The sequence below is a fragment of the Stomoxys calcitrans genome, chromosome 3 (assembly GCF_963082655.1).
Source record: "Stomoxys calcitrans chromosome 3, idStoCalc2.1, whole genome shotgun sequence".
In the NCBI taxonomy this organism is placed as follows: Eukaryota; Metazoa; Arthropoda; class Insecta; order Diptera; family Muscidae; genus Stomoxys; species Stomoxys calcitrans.
In genome coordinates this window covers 96,294,216-96,310,871 of record NC_081554.1, presented here as the reverse complement: position 1 = coordinate 96,310,871, position 16,656 = coordinate 96,294,216, and positions in this window count along the sequence as shown.

The following is a 16,656-nucleotide window of genomic DNA, read 5'->3' as shown; positions in this document are numbered from 1 at the left end:
TGGGCGACCGATTGACCGCTCCCGAACGTGAAATAAAATGAACTCGGATATCATCTCACGGCAGCGCTCACCATTCACAATTACGTTACGATTCGCATTATCTTTGAAGAAGTACGGTTCAATGTAGCTACCAGCCTATAAACCACACGAAAATGACTTTTCTGGATGCATTGGTAGCTCTTGCAATGTTTCTGACTGCCCATTAACCAAAAATTGAGCTTCGTCCATAAAATAAAAGAAGCGCGCAAAGAACTTTCTCAACAGAGATAGTAAAATTCAATAATTTGCAAGCGTTGTTCGTTTGTAAGATGATTCATGGTAAAATTGTAGAGCAAACTGAAAAAGCTTGACAGTGAAACGAAACACGAAACGTGCGTGAGCTGTTAAAACCAGTGTTGCCACATTTGTGATAAACTTAGGCGTCCATTAGTAGATATTTTGTCAGCTGATATTTGAAATCATAAAGTAAAGGATCCGCCGAGGCCTTGAGACATCGATTGAAACTCGAAAGGGGCTGCGGAATTCCATTCAGTATTGTTCTACGCCCGTTTAAAAACTGGCTTCTTAGCTTTGATAAACCACGCAAACGAAAAAAAGACCATGATCTGCGGATTTGCACCTGAAATGTCTGGACTCTTTGTAAAAAGGTGCAGTATACACACTGGTGCATGTTTTGGAGAAGTACAAGACTGATATAATCGTCTTATAGTAAGTACGATGGATCGGGAATGGCGTCACCAAATGGCCCTGAACTACACTTTGGGAGCCATAACACGAGGCATTAACTTAGTTATGGATTTATGGTTAGAAGGAGAGGGAAACTCTTTGTTTCCAGCTTTCCTCCGGAGGATGAGAGGCTAGCCACAATCCGCATAAAACCCAAGTTATTCAATATCAGCCTTATTTAGCCCAATGGGAGATAAGAACAATGATATTTCCTACGAGCGCCTAGAGAGAGAATACTACCGCTGCCCTGTCCACGATATTAAAATCGTTCTTGGAGATTACAGTGGGAAGATATCTTTGGTCCAACAGTCGCAAAATTCTACCTCCACGAGATAACGGTCGATAATGGGTTTAGGCCAATAGAATTTGCTGCGACAAAAAAACGTGGTAGTTAGATGCAACAGATTTCAATATAAAAAATTTCACAAACCCCAGATCCCAGATCAAGAAGTAAGAAACCAAATTGATCACGTTGCGGTAGATGGAAGACATCCACCCAGATGTTAGATGTATGATCGATCCGAGGAGCGAACTTAAGCTGCAAACATAACAGATGACAACGGCATAGTCCACTCGACTGACCTACTAACTGCTTATCCTGATCATATAACGGCGAAGTGGCACACTCCATGGAGAATGCCACTAATGCCGTACTTGTGTGCCAGAAGACTCCCTACTGAAGCCACCAAGCGCCATACAGACCGCACAGTACAATCAGTAGCAGCGCACCAGATAATGGAGAGGTTTCGGGAGAAAAGGAGAGAAGGGAAACGTCTATCCCGCAGAAAAAAAGGAAATGGAAAGACATGAGTATGAGCGAATTGGGATGTACAGGAGTCAGAATGATGTCCGGAAAGAATCAAACATCAAACAGATGCCTTTGGTGTAGGCACTTCCTCCTACAGAGACAAAGAAGGAAATCGGGTAACTGATACAGTTAATGGGCTTGTGATATGAAAAGAAGATTTTTCTAGTGTATGGCGATGAGTATACCGCAGAACCAATCTCTGATAATGGTATAGCATGCTAGCCCTCTAGGATAACAGAACTACAATATGATGAAAAATGCTTCTTTTATAGGCTCAATACCCTATATCGGAAGATCGGGCGGTCCGTCTATAGAGAAGTTATATCCAAATATAGTCCGATCTGGGCCACACTTCACAGAAATGGGTAGGGGTCTGTCAGAGCTTTGTGCCAAATTTCATCGGATGAAAAATAACCAATTGGAATTTACATCGGGACTCTCTTTGCGTACAGACGTGTTTTTAAAACGCTCCTCAAAAATAAATTATTTCAAATGTTTAAAAGTGTTTTTTAACTGACAAAGTTTAATTTTTGTTCATACTGTTTGCTTGGCAAATCACCGTCGTGTTATTTACAAAAAAGAATACAACACAGGCTTCAAATACAAATTCAAAGCAAAACAAAACCACATATCAAAGTGCTAAACTAGAAAAAAGTGAAGAACTAAAACAACAACAACAACAATTAACCCTGAGAAACATTAAAGTTAACTCATCATGTCTGAAGTGCCATCAGTGAAAATAATATCTTCATCCAACAACAATATTTCTCCTGGAGAGTCTCTGTTGTTGGCGCCAAAACGAATGAGAGAGGGGATGAGCATAAGTGAGGAAAGTGTCAACAAAACTCCGCGGCTTTCAAATTATGACTCTCCACACCGAATGCTTATGTTAATCGATAAGAGATTTGAGAAGCAAACAGAGCTTTTAAAATCTCTTTTATCTGAAACTGAGTCGCGTCTCTTAGCTGTCATAGATAAGAGTATGGCCGACATCAAGTGCGAGATATCTAAATTAAATGAAAAATATGTGAAACTCAATGAAAGGGTTGACAAAGTAACAACAGCCGTGGACAAAATTGATGGTATGGAAAATACAATGACTGAAATGAAAAATCAAATTCAATTACTGAAAGCAAATCAGCAAAAATTTGAAAACAACCAAGTGGCTTGCGATCTGAGAATAAATGGCATACCTTCCGAAAATGGGGAGAACCTGTACCAAATTTTTGCAAATATTTGTGACACAATTAACATAGCGATCCCAACGATTAGAGCTATGTACCGTCTGGACAACGTTCGTAACCAGAATAACTCTTCAGACTCTGTAATTATGGTTCATTTAGCAACGCCATTTGACAAAAACTTTGTCTTAAAAAATATTGCGAGGTTTAGAAAATCAATTAATTCAAACCTGGTATTGAGTCATGCAGGTTTTGACTCTAATAAACCGTTCTATATAAATGAGAACCTGACAAACCATAATTACAAAATTTTTCAAAATGCACTGAAGCTTAAGCGACAAAAACATCTGGAGTCTGTTTTTTCGCTTCGTGGCCTTGTTTATGTAAGACGGCCTGGATCTGATTCCCCTACGCTTGTTGAAAACATAGAGCAACTTACCAATCTCTTTCGTGAAACACCTGAAAGACCAGTTGCTCATATTGAGTCCTGAAATATTTTGGTGTCATATTAAATTTAATATAATAATTTTAATTGTATGTTACTATATATTCGCTTTACTATGCCTTTTTCTATGTTATCATATATATGTTTTGCCTCTATTTAAATCGAATTTCCTTAATACAGCTCAGCACTTAAGTCAACTATTCATACTGTTAGCATTGCTTATGCGTATTACATATGTCAAGTGACACTTCTTGCGGTTCCAGAGATAATCTCAAATTGATGCTGAAGATTTTTAAGAACCAAATGCCTGGGCTTACAATTGTTCATATAAATGCACAAAGTTTGAACAATAAAATGGATGAATTTCGAGATACTTTTGTGAATTCTGCTATAGATGCCATATGTGTATCTGAAACTTGGTTTCGCCCGGATATATGCGATAATATATATACCTTACCAGGATATAACATATTTAGAGCCGATAGGCAAAGTCATGGTGGCGGTGTTGCTATATTTTTGAAATCTGGACTACATGCGACTGTTAAATGTATGTCATCACAAGGTGACAGCATTGAATACCTATTTCTAGAAATAAACTGTTATTCAAATGAGAAGATGCTGATTGGCTGTGTTTACAGGCCCCACAACAATATACCATATGACATGCTCCTATCTTGTATCGAAACAATCTCGTTTTCTTACAACAATATAGCTATAGCTGGTGACTTTAATAGCAATATATTGTCTGAATCTCATTTTTCCAGTTCGATGGAGCTGTTGGGCTTAGTACCAACTAACACTTCTGTGCCCACCCATTTTACGAGTCATTCATCCAGCATTCTGGATATATTTTTTGTTAACAATGTTGCAAATGTTTTGTTTTATGACCAACTTGCTGCACCTGGTTTTTCTAAACATGACCTACTGTTTCTAACATATAACTACGTCATAACCTATCAAGACAACAGAATTACCTACCGCGATTTTAAGAAAATAAACTACAATTTACTGAATCACCTTACTGATGAAGTACCGTGGGACTCAATTTATCATTTTGACTCTGTGGATGAACAAATATCATTTGTTCAAAATCATATCTGTTCAATATACAATCGATGTGTTCCAGAGAAAACAATAACAATTAAATATTCACAACCACCTTGGTTTAACCAGCGAATAAAAACTTTGATTGATGAAAGAAACTTTTCATATAGACGTTGGAAACGTTTTAGAACCTCACAACTACATGAACATTTTAAAAATGCTAGAAGAGCTGTTGGAAAGTGTATAACTGAGGCAAAGACATTGTATTTTCATAATAAATTTCAGAATGCTGTTAATAGTCGCTCTAAATGGAATGAGATACGAAAAATTGGCGTTGGAGAAAAACGCAATACTCAGCTGGAACCCAACATGAACATAAATGAACTAAATGAGAATTTTGTTTCAATAAACACTGTCTATCCTACTGAAAATATATATGAAAATATGTGCATGGTAGCTGTTGAAAATCCTTTTTCCTTTCGCTGTGTAAATGAAACTGAGGTTCTACACAGCATTCTGTCCATTAAATCTAATGCGATCGGAACTGATGAAATAAATCCACGATTTATTAAAATAATTGTGCCAAAGATTCTGCCATATTTAACATATATATTTAACACTGTTCTAACTAAATCCACTTTTCCGCTTGAATGGAAACATGCAAAAATTGTACCTATTCGCAAATCAAAAAATGAGTACCGTCCCATCGCCATTTTACCATACCTGTCTAAAGCACTGGAACGCATAATGGCTAACCAAATTGAGCATTTTCTGAAATCTGAAAATTTGTTATCTAACTGGCAATCTGGATTTAGAAAGAAAAGAAGTTGTACCACTGTTCTGATTGATGTAATTGAAAACCTTCGTCAAAGTATGGATAACGGAATGATATCCTTTCTCCTTCTTCTGGATCACAGTAAGGCCTTTGACACTGTAAACCATAATATTCTTGTCCTAAAACTTATGAAATTATTTAATTTCTCCGAGACGTCTTGCAAGCTGATATCATCATATTTGACGCAAAGATCGCAGTCTGTTTTTTATAACAATAGTTGGTCTAACTCTCTGAATGTCCTTAAAGGAGTACCTCAAGGTTCTATCCTTGGCCCTCTTTTATTTTCCATGTATATAAATGATCTGCCTGATGTGCCTGCAACATCTAAAATCCAAATGTATGCTGACGATGTCCAACTTTACACATACTGCAAACTGAAAGATATCCAAACCTGTGTGTCTAACATAAATATTGATTTAGACTTAATACATTGTTGGGCTGTTAATAATGCATTATGTTTAAATCCATCCAAAACCAAACTGATTCTGATAAGTAAAAGAAATGTGACAATAACTGATGATCTCGTTGTGAAAATTGGTAACTCTGTAGTGAATCTTGTACAAGTAGCCACAAATTTAGGATTGACTTTTAATTCAACCCTAACGTGGACAAATCACATTAATGCAACAGTTGGCAAAGTACGTGGGATGCTGCGAAATTTATGGACCGTTCGCTTGTCAACTCCTTTTCACATCCGAATGTTACTTGCAAAAAGTTATTTAATTCCCACACTGTTATATGGATGCGAGATATTTGCGAATTGTGATGCAGACACCAGTAGAAAGCTTAATGTTGCTTACAATGATATTGCAAGATATGTGTTTAACAAAAGTCGACAAGCTCGTATATCACAATTTACATACCAAATATTTAACTTAACTTTTTCAAACTTACTGAATGTCAGATGTCTACTTCTTCTGCACAAGGTAATCTACACAAAAGAACCTGAATACCTACACAAACATCTGAAATTCGCCAGATCCAACCGTGGCCTAAAACTCATTCAACCACGATTTGCCACACAAATCTCTGAACGACAGTACATTGTACATAGTACGCGTCTCTGGAACAACCTACCTCCCAACATACAGAGCATAAGCAATGCAACTTCATTCAAAAATGAGCTATTTAAATTTTTTAAATGAACTACGAATTATTTTTCTTTAAATGTCCTTAATATTTACTACTATAATTTAAAATGTTAAGATTAGTTAATATCCTTTTAAAAGAATAATCATTATTTTATATACTCTATTGCGAATCAGCACATTAACATATAAGATATAATCTTGTTGTGCTGGTGTTACACTCAATAAACAAATAAATAAAATTTATTTCCTCAAGACTTTAAGTCTGGGGGTCGGTCTATATAACGGCTATACATAAATAAATTGCGATTTTATAAGATCAAAGGTCAGGTTTATATACAAAGAATACGAAATCATCAAAAATTGTTTGGAAAATGTTTTTATACCCAAGATATTTGCAAAATTATAAATACCCAAAAAAGGTATTTATTGGGTATTTACTTAATAAATATCCAAGCATTGGGTGTTTTCCCGGTAGAAACCCATCTCTACTTATGGTATGATCTCTTTAACATCTTTCTGAAGAAGATTTATAAGAGAAAGAGATGTGAATAGATACAGGGTGGCTGATGAATATTGCTACAATGATGAATATTGCTACATTTTTTTTTCGGTGTATGGAATACATTTTTCTTTTATTCATGTTAAATTAAATTATTAAATTAATTATTAAATTATTATTAATTAAATTAATTAATTAATTAATTAAATTAATTATTAAATTATTATTATTAAATAGAAAAAAAGTTATTACATTTTTTTTTGGTAGCGGCTTTCATCAGCCACCCTGAATGTCAAAAAGAAGAAAACAACTAACTACCCACCTATGCCGATGATATCATGGGTCGGTCACCGGTAGTAGTCACTGCAGCCTTTGGAAGCATCTAGCAGTAAATGAAGAAAAGACAAAATAGGTGGCATCAACTTCCACAACGCTCTGTAAACCCGAACAGATGGAGAAAATTGGGAACCACAACTTAAAGATAGTCAGCAACTTTATCGGCATCGCAGTATGCAAATTTTGCCCATGAACATTCCACTAAGGAACAGGGGCACATATCCGATTCCGTTTAAGCTCAATGACAACGGGCCTCCCTTTTATAGTCGAGTCCGAAAGGCGTGCCGCAGTGCCTCTTTGGAGAGAAGTTTTTACATGGCATTGCACCTCATGCCAGACTTGGGCACCGCAGTAACCGAAATAAATAACACCGGCTTTGAAATAAAGCGAAGAATAATACTGGCAAACAGATGATATTTTGGATTAAACAAGCTGTATAGAAACAATGCCATCTCTCCACATACGAAGATTACACTATACAAGACACAGATACTACCCCTGTTGTAATCTGTTTCCGAGACAACGAAACTTGTAAAAGCAGACGAGGCAATGCTTGGAGTGTTTGAGAGAAAGATTCTTCGTGAAATTTTTGGACCGGTTTGCATGAGCTGTATGACGACGTTAGCATAGTTAAACGAACGGTTTAGCCAACGCAAGCGTTGTATTTTAATATGTTTAACTATGCAAATGTCGTCATACAGCTCATAGAATTTGTGCTTCATATGACACTGTTACTCCTTGTCAATGCAAACCGGTTATGTTGTCAGAATAGATGAAGAAGCTCCAGCGAAGAAGTCTTTTAAAGGCGATCAATTTGGTACACTCAAACCGGAACGACCAAAAGTCGGATGGAAAGATCATGGGGCGAAAGACTTCTCCAAAGTTGATGTCAGAGATTTTAGAAGGAGACCAGAAGATCAAGGCGCTTGGAACGCTATTCTAAGTTCGGCTAATGGGACAAATATTTTGTCATAGTTGAATTAAGTAAAATTGTTCTACGCCTTTTTCAAGTCCACCTTGTATTTGCTTGTTTTCGCTTTATTAAAGACAGGATTATTTAGCAAACCTTTATAAAACCAACCTGTTCTGTGGGCTTGTCGTGTTGGTTCCTGTTGAACATTTGGTGTGCTTTTTTGCATGCAGACTTAAGCGTGTTGTTCCCGATGTAAGTGCTACAACTTATTATCGAAAACACTGACATTAACCCATTCACTACCAGTGTCCTCTACAGAAGACATGACTTTAAGAGTTCACTGTTCATTACTCATATGGTTTTTGTTATATATTGTATATATATATATTTTTTTTTTTTGTTGGGTGCATTAACGGCACTGTTCTTAATTTAACATATAACCCCAGTTTTCCTTTGATTTTGTGTGACGTTACGCAGTGGGAGAAAATCGAAAAAAATTGTAAAAACTATGCCGTGTGAGAACGGGTAGAGATATCCCTTTAAAATTCGAAACAGTTAAAGCTGAGGTGTTAGCGAGATCGTGTGCTGCATACGATGTCGCTAACAGCTCAGCTCTAACTTGTTTAATTTTGAAAGAGATATCACTATCTGTTGTTCTCCCACGGCATATTTTTTAATAGTTTTTTTTTTCATTTTCACCCACTGTGCGCTGCGGACTGCAAATAACATTTTAGTTTTTTTCTAAATTTGTTTTAAGAAATTGTAGTGATGTATTGCTCATTTTACTTCTGAAAAGAAGAAGTGTTGTTTAAGAAAATAAAACAAGCCGGCATTCCACCATGGATCGCATTCATCGCGTTCTATGCGCGGTATCTTTTTTTAGGCAAACAAAGAATATTGAATAAGAACTGTTAAGCTATTGGATCTATATCAAGTTATAGTCCGAATCGGATCATAAATGAATGCTGAACATTGTAGAAGTCTTTGTGTAATATTTCAGTTCATTCGGATAAGAATTGCGCCTTGTAGGGGCTCAAGAAGCAAAATCGGGAGATAGGTTTATATGGGAGCTGTATTAAGCTATTGATCAATTCAAACCTTATTAGACACGTATGTTGAAGGTCATGATAGAAGCTGTTGTACAAAATTTCAGTCAAATCGGATAATACTTGCGCCCTCTAGCGACTCAAGAAGTCAAGATCCCAGATCGGTTTATATGGCAGCTATGTCAGCTTATGTACCGAATTGCATCATACTTAGCACAATAATTGCAAGTCATAACACAACACCTCATGCAAAATTGCAGCCAAATTGGATTAGAATTGCGCGCTCTATTGGCTCAAGAAATCAAGATCCAAGATTAGTTTATATGACAGCTATGTCCGATTATCAACCGATTTGAATCATACTTAACACAGTTGTTGGAAGTGATACCAAAACACTACGTGCACATTTTCAGTCAAATCGGACGAGAATTGCGTCCTCTAAAGGCTCAAGAAGTCAAGATCCAAGATCGGTTTATATGGCAGCTATATCAAAGCATGAACCATATATAGCGCAGTTGTTGGAAGTGATACCAAAACACCACGTTTTGGTATCACTTCCATAGAGACGACGAGAATTGCGCCTTCGAGAGGCTCAAGAAGTCAAGACCCAAGATCGGATTATATGGCAGCTATATCAACACATGGACCGATTTCGCCCATTTACAGACCCTAGCGACCTACACTAATAAATCGTATTTGTGCAAAATTTCAACCGCCCAGCTTTACTCCTTCGAAAGTTAGGTTATTTTCGACAGACGGACGGACGGACATGGCTAGATCGACTTAAAATGACATGACGATCAAGAATATATATACTTTATGGGGTCTCAGACGCATATTTCGAGGTGTTACAGACAGAATGACGAAATTAGTATACCCCCATCCTATGGTGGAGGGTATACAAAAAAAATTTGGATCAAGTGAGTGTAGTGCGAAATTGCCATGTCTTTTGTAATGGACATCGGTAGCTAACGGTTGTAAATTTGTTGAAATTTGTTAACTAGGTTATTATACGTTGCGTAACGATTCGGACCAAACTTGATATGTATGTTAAAAAAGCGATCGTGCAAAATTTCAGAGAATTGAGATAAAATATTCGCTCTCAGTTGATGGGTTAAGAAGTCATATCGGCTTATGTCAAAAAGGAAGTATCCGTGCAAAATTTGAATTTTATTCTCTTAAAATTCATTCTCTGGTAATTTTTGGTTGGATTAACTCCATTGACTAACAATGTCTTCTCGGGGGGACATTTTGCTGTAGACAAGCAAACTATGCAAACTCGAAGACTTGCAGCGAAAAGAAAACAATTTTATAATTGTTACTTTAAAGTCGGCAGTGAAAGGGATAAATGACTTTTCCAACAAAAATTGTTTAACTTACGATAATTATTAAACCCACCTCCTACACCTGTCCCATTTTCGCAGAGGGTATTCGTTTGTAGATGAGCTATATGTGAATGAGGGCGATGTACAACATGCGTCAAGGTGTAATTATGCGACGAATTGAATGACATCGTCATTGCCCTACAACCACCACAAAGCTGTCGTTGGCGAGGCAAAGGAAGACAGGATTCGAACAAAAATGTACAATGGAATTGCGTGCAACGTATCCATTGACAAAACGACTACAAAAAGGACAAAAGAGTTGATAAACACAATGACTGACAAGAGCCAACGACAATAACACCCAGGACGACAACAAAACTGCAAGACATACAACCAGGAAATTATAATAAAAACAAACATAAAAAAACGAAAGAGTAATGAAAAAATTATGCTCTTGTCGGACGAGACCAATAATAGTACGTCCACCGGACGCATACTGGTGACCATTAATAGAAACCCTAAACCAGGTTGAAGGAGGCAGTGGCGTTCGCTGGTGCTGGACAAAAAGTGTTGGCTTAAATTAATTCCGAGCAGTCAAACAAAAGTTAATTACACTCATCACAAAACATTAGTCAAAATAATTAGGCCGACTTTCAAAAAAAAAGGGTTTATGCTACTACAGTGGAAAAAGGGGAATGGGAGAAATCTCTTTTTGTTTGGGAAAAAGGACTCTCCACCACATTGACTCTGGAGGATACTTGCTTGCCCTAGTGTTTGAACATATTTACATTATTTTGCTTCTGTGTTTTAGTCAACCAAAAGGTGAGGTTACCATTTTCCCCAGTTTACTTTGGTTTCCTATTTTGAAGGAAAACTTTGTTGTTGTTGTTTCACACCTTTTTCCGGTTTCCGCTTGAACGGCGTTGTGCTTTTATTTGTTTTCCTTGCAAACAAGGCAGCCAACACATTGTCATAAAGTGCAACGCCAAGCCTCTCACCTCCCAGTCTAAGCCATTGGAAGCATGTAAGGGAGTTCAATTTTGTGTCGCCCTTGGAAGAAATAGAATAATAAAGAAATCAATTTCGTTTTGTTTGATTTGTTCGTTATTTTCATTGACTTCCTGTGAAAGTTTCGAACTCGTGGCTACTATGATAATGCAGACAAACGTATGCGCGTTTACCGTCAAACCCCTCAAGGCTGCATCATTTGCCCGTAACCATGTGGCCTGTAACGTTTATCGGGCAATCTATTTCTTTTACGATTCCTTGTGAACTATCGTTAGGCACGTTCCATTGCGTTCCAACTCTCTTCAGATTCTAATTTGATCCGCCATTAACCGTTTGTTTATTAGTTACACCACCATGTAGCGATCAATGACGAAGCTGGAGCATGTAAATACCACTTGTTAATTGCACTTATCCGTTAAAGGAAATTTTTCGACAAAGCCCAATCTTGAATTCAATTCACTTGAACACATTTATTTAATTGTATGCAAAAATTTTATAAAATCATTTAATTTACTAATTTTAATCAGAAAAAAACATTAAATAGACTTGCATTGTATTATCATATTGCAAATTGCAATTTTTCTGCATTGTTAGCTGATGCGTCGCCCTGCAACTTTAGCTAACATCCATTGCAAATTTTGATGTTTTGAAATGCAGCAATAGAAAATTTGAATTCTCAATAATGCTACCACACAAAATTTCGGATTTTGGATTCAGATTCGTACTCTTCTAAATAAGTTTTATTTCAAAGTGTTTTTCATCCAGTTCCATTTCAGTACAAGTGTGACCCTCAAGGCTTAAATGGCTTTCGCAGTTATTTTACCACCTTCCAGATATTTATGAGTTTCTTTCATTACATGTTTGGGAATAAATTAGTTATGAAATAATCCCCAAACAATTTCGACGAAATAAATCCAAAATACCACGAAATATTCCCCAAATTACTTTTGGGATTATTTAGCGCCAGTTTTGCCCATCGTCTTTGCAAGTTTTACTGTGACTTTTCTTGACGTGCTCCCATCTACTAGTATTCTCCTACGTCTTGCTATAAATGTTAAATGTGTTCTTGACCATACGGTGCTGCGTAATAATCCCCAATGAAGAAAACTCTAGGCGACGTACGAACCACGAGCTGTATGACAACGATAACATAGTTACACGCATCAAAATACAATGGCTGCTTTGGCTAGGTCATGTTGTCAGAATGGATGAAGAAGCTCCAGCAAAGAAGTCTTTTGAAGGCAAAAACCGTGGTACACGCAAATCGGGAAGACCAAAAGCCCAATGGAAAGATCAAGTGGTGGGAGACACCTCGAAACTTGGTGTCAGAGATTGTAGAATGAGCGCAGAAGATCGAGGTGCTTGGAACGATATTCTACGTTCGGCTTATGGAACAAATATTCTGTTATAGCCAATTAAGGTAAGGAAACGTAAGAAGTAAACTCCAATGAAAAAAACATTAAATAGCCCCCAAAAATAATTGGGGGAATGCAAATTTATACATGAACATTCCATTAAGGAACAGGGAAAACTTCTCCCATATATGAATTAATGCTGTCCGATTCAAGTTTAATCTCAATGATAAGGGGCCCCCATTTTATAGCCGAGTCCAAAAAGCGTGCAGCAGTGCGACACCTCTTTGGGGAGGTGTCATATCATTCTTTCAAATGTATTGCTCCTCACTAATCTCGCCAGCATTAGCAGGGGATAACTACCGCTGAAAAATTTTCTGATGTTACCGCCAGGATTCGAACCCCTGCGTTTAGCGTCTTAGGCGGACATGTTAACCCCTGCGCTACGGTGCCCTCCTTTGGCGAATATATCATCTTATTTGTGGATTATTTCGTCTGGATTTTATTTCATTATGAAATAATTCCCGAAAAGCATATGAAATAAATTCCAAAAAATATTTTGGGAATTATTTCCTTTTTTTTGGGGGTTAGGTTGAAAAGAGGATGCAAGACATACACCTAAGCCACTAATCGACGATTTCGTCCATTGTGATACTACAGGAACAGGTGAAGGAAGATGCCATCTAGTTCCTACCGTTGAGACATCCAAATCGCTTTAAAAGCCCAATAACTTGCGAATGTTCACATCCGTTAAATCAGACAGGTTCTCAAAGAAATGAGAACCTAATTTGGAACTCCTTCTGACTGCTAGTGCGGTAGACACACACAGAAGGTCCTATATCCTCTCTTCTTCGATGTTCCAACAGCTTCTGCAATAGTTGTTGCTGGCAACCTTCAGCCAGTGTTTTCTAATCGAAAAACATATGACAAACGATCTAAATACTAAAAGACAAGTAAACTCAAAAAAATCTAAGTTGCGAATTCCGTGCTGCTTACAAAATCCCTAATTATTTTCCATCCACGCCTCTAAGTTTGTTCAAGTATGGTATTGTGTCCCCACCTAAGTGCCGGTATATATTAGGCGCGATGCATGCCCATTCGTCGCCCACGCCTTAAACTCGAACTGCGTAGACCCGAAAGGCTTCAGGTTAACCAAGTTTATTGACGGCATTGCTCTGGCCTTAACTGCCAAATCATCTGCCTTTTTATTTCCCCATACTCGGTTATGGCCCCGCACCCAAACGATGCGGATTTTGCCATTCTCAGAGAAGGCGTTGATCTCCTTCTTATATTCCAAGACTGTTCGTGACCTTACCATCCTGGTTGTTTCTGCCCTTATGGCAATTTTACTGTACGTATATTCACACTCGACATCCTCGCATTAGCACCACCCCCCCTCACGAATTCCGTGATCACCCGGATCTCCACCTGCAGGACCATATTATGGTCAGGCAGTCTAAAACAGATCTCAGTCCCTGGGTTCTCAATGTAAACCCCTAGGCCCACTCTGTCGACTAGCTCTGATCCATCCGTGTAATATGATCTTCCAGATGGCAATACAAGGGTTTCGTCATTCCAAGACTGTGCCGCTGGCAGCAGTGCCTCGCACTCGACTTCAAGGTTCATCTCAGTTATCCGATCGGAAAACTCTTCCCTTCCTTCCAGGGTTTCTATCGTCGCCTCGATTATACCGAGATGGTATGAGCTGCTTCCATCCTCAATCCATTCTCCCATCGCTTTAAGTCTCATAGCCGCAGTGGCTGCCTTACACTTAATCTGTATGTCAATGGGTCGTATATCTAGAATAATCTCCTGTGCCCCAGTGGGCGTGGTCCTCATCACTCAATGCCTGTCACTGCACTGCCTGATGTCATCGTATTAGGTTCTCTGCCTATCCCAGTCTTCCGAGTCATTATAAAGTCGGTAGTGATTCCATCGTCGGGTCCCTGATCGTTAGGCTGTATTGAGATTCCATTCCCTGTAATGCCTGCTGTTTCAATGCTAGGATCTTTGCCTATCTTAGTCATCCAAGTCTTAAGTAAATGGGCTTCTTGGTAGTAGGTGATGGTACCATCGTCGGCTCCCTATTCGTTAGGCTGTATTGAGACTCCTGTCGCTGCGCTGCCTTATGTTTCAATATTAGGATCTTAACCTATCCTAGTCTTCCGAATCTTGAAGTCGGTGATGGGTCCGTCGTCAGCCCCCTGTTCATTGAGCGGTATTGAGTCACCTGCCACTATACGACCTGATATCTCAATATGAAGATTTCTGCCCATCCTAGTCATCCTAATCTTGAAAAAGATAGCCTTGCTCCCGTAGTGCGCCATGCCTTTAATCTTAGCTAAACTCGTCATGGAGGCTTGATCAATGACAACCACAAGGAGAGTTCCCACTTCTCTGCGACCAAACCTTGGTGTTGCTTGCCCTAGAAAGCCAACTGCCTGATTCCTTGATGAAGACCGTCGCCTTTGTGAGCTGGGCAATATCCATCGTTCTCACTAGAAAGAGCTTTGCGCCCTTCCACGGTGTATGGATACCTCAGACAAGCTGTTTGGCGGTATCAATACACACCGCTGACCTAAAAAGCAGCGTAAAGATATCCCCTCTATACTCACAGCTCATCATTTGTACGAGTGGACCTCTACAGAGTTCCACACATGTTCGAAAATCCGCTTGTTAACTAGATCCTTCACTTGGGACCGATGATCTGGTGGAATCCTACCGGATGCACTGCCGATATTGATGACTATATAAGTCACCTCATCTCTGTTGTGCTTACATGCCACTCTGGCGGAAGAAGGTGCTCCTTACCATTCCGCAGCGACCACCTTCCCCTTCCGCGTTGGCTGTAGCCTCCTTTTGGAAGTCGCAGTCCTCCATGAAGACTCAGGGGCCGTGCGCGCTTCCTTCGTTCCTGTTTCGACTTTGTCTACCTCCGCAGGGCACTGTCTGGAGTCTCCATTGCGGGATAGCTGGCTTGGATTTCCCAGAGTACTTGAAAGCGGGGAGTTCTTTTTCTTCTTCAGCATATTTGCAAAGTTTGCTCTTCGGGAGATCAGATTCTTTTTCCAGCTTTTAGTGCTTGGAATGTCAGTTCTATCGCTTCCAGCATCCTGCACTGTCGCCCGATTGCGCTTCCGATACATATTCCTCTGTCTCCTTCGTCGTGTCCCGGATCGGTTTCTCGGTCTGTTTGTGTGCTTAGCAAAGCCATCGCTCACTTCTGCCGTCATCCCGCTGCCTCATCTCTCGATCCGGATGCGATGACTGTTTCATTGAAACCGTCTCTGTCTGAATTCGAGCCGAAACACCACCTTTACTTAAAGGCTGGGGACGAACTGTGCATCCCTCTGGTTTATCCGTCCCTTCCTCATGTATTAGTCTGACGAAAAGGCTAATACATGAGGTAGTACCTATTCCGACATTTTTTTCTTTGAGGAGCGAAACAAAAACACGTCCGCTCCACTCAACGGCTACAATATATTGTTTGGGGGTTATTTATTTGGTCAGAAATTGAGTTTTTATCGAGCTATTACGAAAATTATTAGTAGTAATACTGTTACAATTTGTTTTCGAGTCGAATAAAAGGCATTGCTTTCGTATTTTTGCGGATTACTTTAAGTTCAACGTTAAATATGAAGCGAAAAACAAGTTATTATGGAATTTCAAATCATTCCCGGTAGACGCAGAAACAGCAAAATGTTGTACATTCCCAGTGAAGGGAATTGTATGCTAGAAAATCAGCATATAAAGAAAAAATGTATTATGTGTAAGAGATAATAAACAAGTAAAAGCGTGCTAAGTTCGGCCGGACCGAATCATGGGAACCTACCACCATGGATTCTGCTAAAAAGTTATATAAAATAAATTTAGTTCAAGGGCATAATTTTATCCTACATACCAAACTTCTGTCAAACCAGAAAAACTTAAAGCTTCTAGGAACCGAACAAGGATGATCGAGAGATCAGTTTACATGGGAGCTATATCAGATTATAGACTTATTTTGGCCGTATTTGGCACAGATGTTGGAAGTCGTAACAAACCATC